General features: G+C 44.1%; 3 non-coding genes across 3 annotated transcripts; 1 reads left to right on the forward strand and 2 right to left on the reverse strand.

The window, feature by feature from the left end:
- Positions 1 to 816: 816 nt before the first annotated feature.
- Positions 817 to 889, forward strand: trnav-uac (transfer RNA valine (anticodon UAC)). The gene has a single exon. It is a non-coding gene; the product is annotated as a tRNA-Val (tRNA).
- A 671-nt stretch (positions 890 to 1560) lies between these two features.
- Positions 1561 to 1634, reverse strand: trnaw-cca (transfer RNA tryptophan (anticodon CCA)). The gene has a single exon. It is a non-coding gene; the product is annotated as a tRNA-Trp (tRNA).
- A 3790-nt stretch (positions 1635 to 5424) lies between these two features.
- On the reverse strand, positions 5425 to 5498 carry trnak-uuu (transfer RNA lysine (anticodon UUU)). The gene has a single exon. It is a non-coding gene; the product is annotated as a tRNA-Lys (tRNA).
- Positions 5499 to 7719: the final 2221 nt, after the last annotated feature.

Below are 7719 nucleotides of genomic sequence, written 5' to 3' on the forward strand. Positions count from 1 at the left end.
CAAAATTAGCTGAGTGGTAGAAAGCAAAGGGTAATGGTCAACGGGTGTTTTTACGGCTGGAAGGCTGTTTCCAGTGGGGTGTCGCAGGGCTCGGTACTTGGTCCTTTGCTTTTTGTGGTATACATTAACGATTTGGACTTAAGCGTAGGGGGCATGATTGAGAAATTTGCGGTTGACATAAAAGTAGGCCGTGTGGTTGATAGCGAGGAGGAAAGCTGTGGACTGTGGGGGTTCAGGCAATTTTCTGATAAAAAAAACACTCAATCTGTCTCTGAACTTATTTTGAACGAATACATGTGTTTGACCCGGCACAGGCACGATGGGCCGAATGATCTCCTCTTGTGGACTAACATAATACCATGATACTAAGTGTTGTCAGATGGAAAAGCAACACATTCCAAATAAGAGCAGAGAGAGGAAACTAGTCTAACAGGATAACAGCACGGTGAGATATTGTATTTGAGAAGGATGAGGAGGGATAGTTTATCATGGTTGTAGTCACATCGGGTATCATTTGTGACTTTGATAAGGACCATTTCATGCTGCGACAGGGGCGGAAACCTGATTGGAGCGATTCAGCCCGGGCGTGGCCCCATCGTGTGCGGTGAGACGGAGGGGGGCGGGTGGAAGCAGCATAAAAGTTTAAAACGGTACTCGCCCAACGTGGGGCTCAAACCCACTACCCTGAGAGTTTTTAAAGATAAGGGGGAGCAGCCACTGTCTGTGTCTCCAGCTGCAATGGAAAGAACACATTCCAAGTACGAGCAGAGAGAGCACACCATTCAGCTACCCATTGTGTTACCTACCATGCCATCGGTTTCCGTAGTGTAGCGGTTATCACGTTCGCTTTACACGCGAAAAGTCCCCAGTTCGATCCCGGGCGGAAACATTATGTTGGAACTTGGTCTCCACAAACAGACAGATCGATTTTCTTCTCCTGCCATAAAAGGGAGACAGTGGCTGTTGCCGTATTCTTTGTCACCTGCATATTTTACTTCATTAAACAGATGATTTTGAGTGAGAGAAAACTGATCCACAGTGACGCTCTTTTCAAGTTTTATTCCCTTCTCATCTGGAAGGATATATTGGCTTTGGACAGAGTGGCTTTTGAAAATAGTTAGTCGGGTGGGATCGACAAACCTTTTCCAATGGTGGGGGACAAGGGAACCGAACCAACCATCCACCAAGTTCTCCCGAATTCTCCGGTTCAATGGGAAACCAACCAACAAAAGCCCTTTCATTGACCGTGGAAGTTCAGTCAATTTTCTGATATGAAGCGCTCAATCTATTTCTCTTGTCTATTTCCCTATGTTTCCGGATACTGTCTGCATCTCTGCCCTGTGTTTATCTCACTGTGTGTCCACCTGCAGGGTGGTTTTTGAACGAAGATGTGTGTTTGTCTTCTGTTATTTGCATTAAATAAATGAGGTTATCAGGTGCTTCCCTCCCTGCACTGGAGAACCAGAGGCAGAATTTAGAGCAGGGTTCTGTTCATTGTGAAGACGCAAAGAAAACATGAATTGAAGAATTTTTTTGAACCAGCTCGAAGGGAAAAAAATCTGTTACCCCAATGTGATTTGAACACGTGACCTTCTGATCTGGAGTCAGACGCGCTACCGTTGCGCCACGAAGCCTGAATGCTACAATGGGTATTTGTTTCTATCAATGTTTGCCAAGCACCGCTTTATCGCTCCGATATTGGTGGAATGTGTTACGCTTTCAAATCCCCGCCCACTCCCACCGGATGTCAGGCAGCATCAGAAGCTTCATCTGTCAGCGGCAGCATGGCGCTCGCTTCCATCGCCTGCTGTCAGCGGACTGCAGCAAATCCAATCACATTCATCCTGCACCCAGAATTATCACATCACAGGAAAAGGATGTGGGGAACTGCTCAAAACACATAACAGGAGGGGAAACTTCTGAAAAACACGTGGACTTTCGCTGTTTGGACTTTGGTTAGAATTGCAAAAAAGAACGTGTGGAAATATAAACTATGGGTGTGATGTTTATATGTAAAGTGAATGTTTGTGAGCGGATTTCTCCCGTTACTGTGGCAACTATGGGTTGTTAATCCATCAACAATAACTTCCGCTTGATTTTAGTCCGAGTGGTTACAAAATATCAAGTTTAATAGATTGACTTACAACAGAGTTGCACGACAGCTGTCTTCAACATTACATTCACAGTATTATCATTATAATACAACTGTCCATAGATTACATTAATGACAAGCAATCAGCACAACCTGACCTGCCTGCGAATCCAGGTAGATCAGACCTGACCTTTGCGGACTGCCTATGGCAATGGACTTCTGACTGTCCCCTATTGAGAGCTCTAACATTTGAGAAGGGAGCATGCCCGATCTTTATACGATTCGGCTGCATTGTTCTGTACGTTAGCACCACTGATCTTAACTCATGGTCGTAAACCATCCCACTTTGCTGACTCTCCGAAACCACTAAGGATTGTTTCATGTCTCCGTGTTTATTTAGCCTTTCTCCATCATCAGAATTTGGATGCTTATGCCAGGTTCGCACAACCTGGAGTTCAGGTGTCCAGGACACCCAAGTTTCTCGGGACATCAACCTTTAATAGTTTCTCAACGTTTAAAAATATTCTGTTTTTCTGTTCTTCCAAACAAAGTGAATAACCTCACATTTCCCCACATTATACTCCATCTGCCACCTTCTTGCCCACACACTTAACCTGTCCATATCCCTTTGCAGACTCTTTGTGTCCTCCTCACATCTTACTTTCCCACCTAGCTTTGTATCATCAGCAAACTTGGATACATTACACTCGATCCCTCATCAAGTCGTTAAAAGGCTTCTTTCGGCATATAAATAGTAAACGGGTAGTAAGAGCAGCGGTAAGACCGATTAGGAACCAAAAAGGAGATCCATGCATGAAGGCATTGGGCATGGCTGAGGTACTATGAGTATTTTGCATCTGTCTTTACCGAGGAAGAAAATGATGCGTAAATCACAGTAAAAGGGGAGGTAGTTGAGATACCGGATGGGGTGAAAATTGATCAAGAGGAGGTACTAGAAAGGCTGGCTGTTCTTTAAGTAGATAAGTCACCAGGTCCGAATGAGATGTATCCTAGGTTGCTGAGGGAAGTAAGTGTGTAAATTGGAGAAATCCTGGCCATAATCTTTCAATCCTCCTTAGATACAGGGTTTGGTGCCAGAGAACTGGAGAATTGCAGATGTTACACCCTTGTTCAAAAAAGGGTGTAAGGATAAACCCAGCAACTACAGGCCAGTCAGTTTAACCACGGTGGTGGGAAGCTTTTAGAAACGATAATCTGGGACAAAATTAATCGTGATTTGGACAAGTGTGGATTGATAATAGAACGCCACTATGGATTTGTTAAAGGCAAATCTTGATTGAGTTTTGTGATGAGTTAACAGAGAGGGCTGATGAGGGCAATGTGGTTGATGTTGTGTACATGGACTTTCAAAAGGCGTTTGATAAAGTGCCACAAAACAGTCTTGTCAAAAGGGGCGATAGTGGCTGCTTCCTTATTCCTTAAAAGCGCTTTCTGTTATTTCACTCAACAGATAACTTTGCGTGAGCGAGAACTGATCCACAGTGACGCTTATTTCAAGTTTATACCCTTTTAATCTGAAAGCATATATTGTCCTTGGAAGGAGTGCAGCACAGATTCACCAGATTGTTACCAGGGTGCAATGCGTTAAATTATGAGAAGATGTTATATAAACTAGGATTAAAATCACACAAGTCACACAGCAAAATGTTTTCATTTTTCTTACATACATTAATGACCTGGACTTGGGTGTACAGGGTATAATTTCAAAGTTTACAGATGACACGAAAATCGGGAATGCAGTAAACAATGTGGTGGATCGTATCAGACTTCAGGAGGACATAGACAGCCTGGTGAAATGGACTTTATTAATAGAGGCATAAAGTACAAAAGCAACAAAGTTATGTTAAACGTTTATAAAACACTGGTTAGGCTGCAGCTGGAGTATTGTGTTCAATTCTGGGCACCGCACTTTAGGAAAGATGTCAAGGCCTTGGAGAGGGTGCAGAGACGATTTGCGAGAATGGTAACAGGGATGAGGGACTTCAGTTATGTGGCAAGAATGGAGAAGCTGGGATTATCCCCTTTCGAGCAGAGAAGGATAAGGGCAGATTAGATCGAAGTGTTCAAAATGATGAAAGGTTTTTACAGAGCAAATAAGGAGAAACTGTTTTCAGTGGCAGAAGGGTCGGTAACCAAAGGACACAGATTTAAGGTAATTGGCAAAAGAGCCAGAGGCGACATGAGGGAACATAATTTATGCAGCGAGTTGTTATGATCTGGAATGTGCTGCCTGAAAGGCCGGTGGAAGCAGATTCAATAGTGAATTTCAAAAGGGGATTGGATAAATACTTGAAAAGCAAAAAAATTGCAGTGCTTATGAGGAAAGAGCTAATGGGTGGTGAGACTACTTGGATAGCTCTTTCAAAGAGCTAGCACAGGCACGAGGGGCCGAATGATCTCCTTCTTTGTTGTAACATATTAAGTGTTGCTGGACGGAGAAGCAACACATTCCAAGTCAGAACAGAGACAGTAGACTAAATCAGTTCACCATTGTTTTTAATGAGATAGTAGCGGTTTCCGTAGTGTAGCGGTTATCGCGTTTGCTTTAGACGCGAAAGGTTCCCGAGTGTAAACATTATGTGGAAACTTGCTCTCCATAAACATCCAGGGAGGAGTTTTTTCTACTACCAAAAAGGGCGACAGTGGCTGCTCCCTTATTCTTGAAAAGCTGCATCTTTTACTTCACGAAACAGATAACTTTGAGTGAGAGAAAACTGATCCTCAGTGACGCTCATTTCAAGTTTTATTCCCTTTTACTCTAAAAGGGTATATTGGCCTTGGAAGGAGCGCAGCCCAGATTTACCAGAATGTTAGCAGGGCTCGAAGGGTTAAATTATGAGGAGCAGTTACATACTTGTATTCCCTGGACTATGGAAGGCTTTTTAGGATTTTGAACGGTGGATCGACAAACCCTTTCTGCTGGTGAGGGAGTCTAAGACAATATCACAATATCACAACAGCTGTTTTACGAGTGAAAACGGCCATCCATGTCACTGTGAATGTAAGAGACGAGTCTCTTAGTGCCGCGTCCTGTACAGTGAATGTCAAAACTTTTAAAAGATGCAGATTTTGTCAGAGATTGCAGCCTTCCCGACTTTTCTTGCCCTTTGCGAGGCACCTGTTCCGGTTTAAATTTACAAATAGGGTGTGTTGTTGATCACGGTGCAGCAAACTCAGCGGTCCCGGGTGAATCAGCGAGAAATCAGCCCGGGCGTGGCCATAATGTGCGCGGTGACACTGCACGGGAGGTCGGGGTGCGTCAGAGCTGGGGTTCGCTCCGAAAAGCAACATAAAAAGTTTAAAAGAGAACTCGCCCAACGTGGGGCTCGAACCCACGACCTTGAGATTAAAAGTCGCATGTTTTAACCGATGGAACTAGCCAGGCGTGAGCAGTCGCGCCACTCTTGTCTGTCATTGCAGTAAATTCGCCCCTGGGTGTCCATGTGCAGCAATCTCAACATGACATCATATCATTGGCTGTGTTGATCTGTGTGTGTGTGTCCACCTGCAGGTTGATTTTGAACGAATACGAGTGTTTGTCTTCTGTTTGTAACATTAAATAAAAGAGGGCATCAGACACTTCCCTCCCTGGCACTGGGGAACTAGTGAGACAGACTTGTTATTGTGAAAACGCAAATAAAGCATTAATTGCGGAATTATATGGACTCTTATCAGCACCAATGTAGCTTTACAATATATACACCCCAATAAATAAATAATACAGACACATGTAATATATTTGCAACTAACAGAGTCAATAAACCAGAAATATTATGTGTACCTAATACAAATACTCCCAGATATATTTAGAAACCTTGTATGCGTTCCCTGGTGGTCCAGTGGTTAGGATTTGGGGCTTTCACCGCCGTGGCCCCGATGCGATGCTCACTCAGGGAATTTGCTCACATAAAAAGCATTGTCAATTTCGTAGAATCACCGCAAATTTACAGCACAGAAGGAGGCTATTCGGCCCATCGCGTCCCCGCCGGCCAAAATTGAACCACCCAGCCTAATCCCACTTTCGAGCACTCGGTCTGTAGTATTGTAGGTTACGCCACTTCAGGTGCATAGCCAAGTACTTTTTAAATGTAACGAGAGATTCTGCATCTACCACCCTTTCAGGCAGTGAGTTCCAGACCCCCACCACCCTCTGGGTGAAAATAATTCTCCTCATCTCCCCTCTGATCCTTCTATCAATCACTTTCAATCTATGCCCCCTGGTTATTGACCTCCCTGCTAAGGTAAATATGTCCTTCCCATCCACTCTATCTCGGCCCTTCATAATTTTGTACACCTCAATTAAATCACCCCTCAGCCTCCTCTGTTCCAAAGAAAACATCCCCAGCCTATCCAATTTTCCTCACAGCCAAAATTCTCCAGCCCTGGCAACCTCCTCGTAAATCTCCTCTGTACCATCTCTGGTGCAATCACATCTTTTTTGACCAGTCTGCCAAATGGGACCTTGTCAAAAGCCTTGCTAAAATCCAAGTAGACTACATCAAACTACTCCAGGTGTGTTCTCACCAAAGCCCTATTTAATTGCAGCAAGACTTCCTTATTCTTATATTCCAACCTCCTTACAAAAAGGCCAACACACCAGGGGCTGAGTTTAGAATCGGAGAAGGAGACAGCTCAGAAGCAGGCCATTCGGGCCATCGCGCCCGTGCCTTGTCCTACAAACCATGTACCAGATTCTCCTGAATTCCAAGGTGTGGAACGAAACCGAACAACAAAAGCCCTTACATTCGACAGTGGAGGGACAGGCAATTCTCTGAAAAACCGGTTTGTCTATTTCCCGGTGTTTGCCTGTCTCTCTGGCTGTGTTTATCTCTGTGCGTGTCGAGATGCAGCTGATTTTGAATTAATATGTGCGTTTGTGTATGTTTCTTGCAAGAAATAAATGACGGAGTCAAACGCTTCTCTCCCTGACACTGGGGAACTAGTGAGGCAGAATTCAGATCAGGGTTCTGTTTATTGTGAAAAAGGGAAAGTTGCTGGCGTCTGATAATGTACACGCCTCTGCTCCCTCCATTGAACAGGAAAGGAGATTTGTGACGTTGACCGGACCTGTTGGTTATGAGCTCATCCTTTACATTGAGTGGGTTCGCTTCTTTTAAACGGCGTCAACTTCAACCCAGCGGTGAACTTCAGAGCAAACAAGTTCGACACCGTCTCACCGTAGGCGCTGACTGACATGTTTATTGTTATTTCTTTCAGACCTAAATAAATAGTAACCGTGATTTTAAATTTGCACCAAGTGATTTTTAGGTAGTCTCCTTTAAGTGTTTCAAAGGCGACCCCTAATTTATGATCGTCCGGCCATTTCACCAGCCGCGTTGAAAACAAAACATGTCACTACCTTTCGCGTCTTTTTTCGAAAGACAAAAAATATATTTCCCGTGACCTCTGAAGGATGGACAAGTACATTTCAGAAAGCTGAAGCAAGTTCACCGAGCTTGAATCGTCTGACCACGTGAAAGGCGCAAAAGTTGCTGTCTGTTCCTGTGGTTGTCTTTTTTCTGTGTGTGTCCCTCTGCAGGTCGATATTGAATCAATACCAGTGTTCGTGTCAGTTTGTTGCATGAAATAAATGAGGGTATCAAGCG

This window comes from Heptranchias perlo, unplaced genomic scaffold (assembly GCF_035084215.1).
Source record: "Heptranchias perlo isolate sHepPer1 unplaced genomic scaffold, sHepPer1.hap1 HAP1_SCAFFOLD_63, whole genome shotgun sequence".
In the NCBI taxonomy this organism is placed as follows: Eukaryota; Metazoa; Chordata; class Chondrichthyes; order Hexanchiformes; family Hexanchidae; genus Heptranchias; species Heptranchias perlo.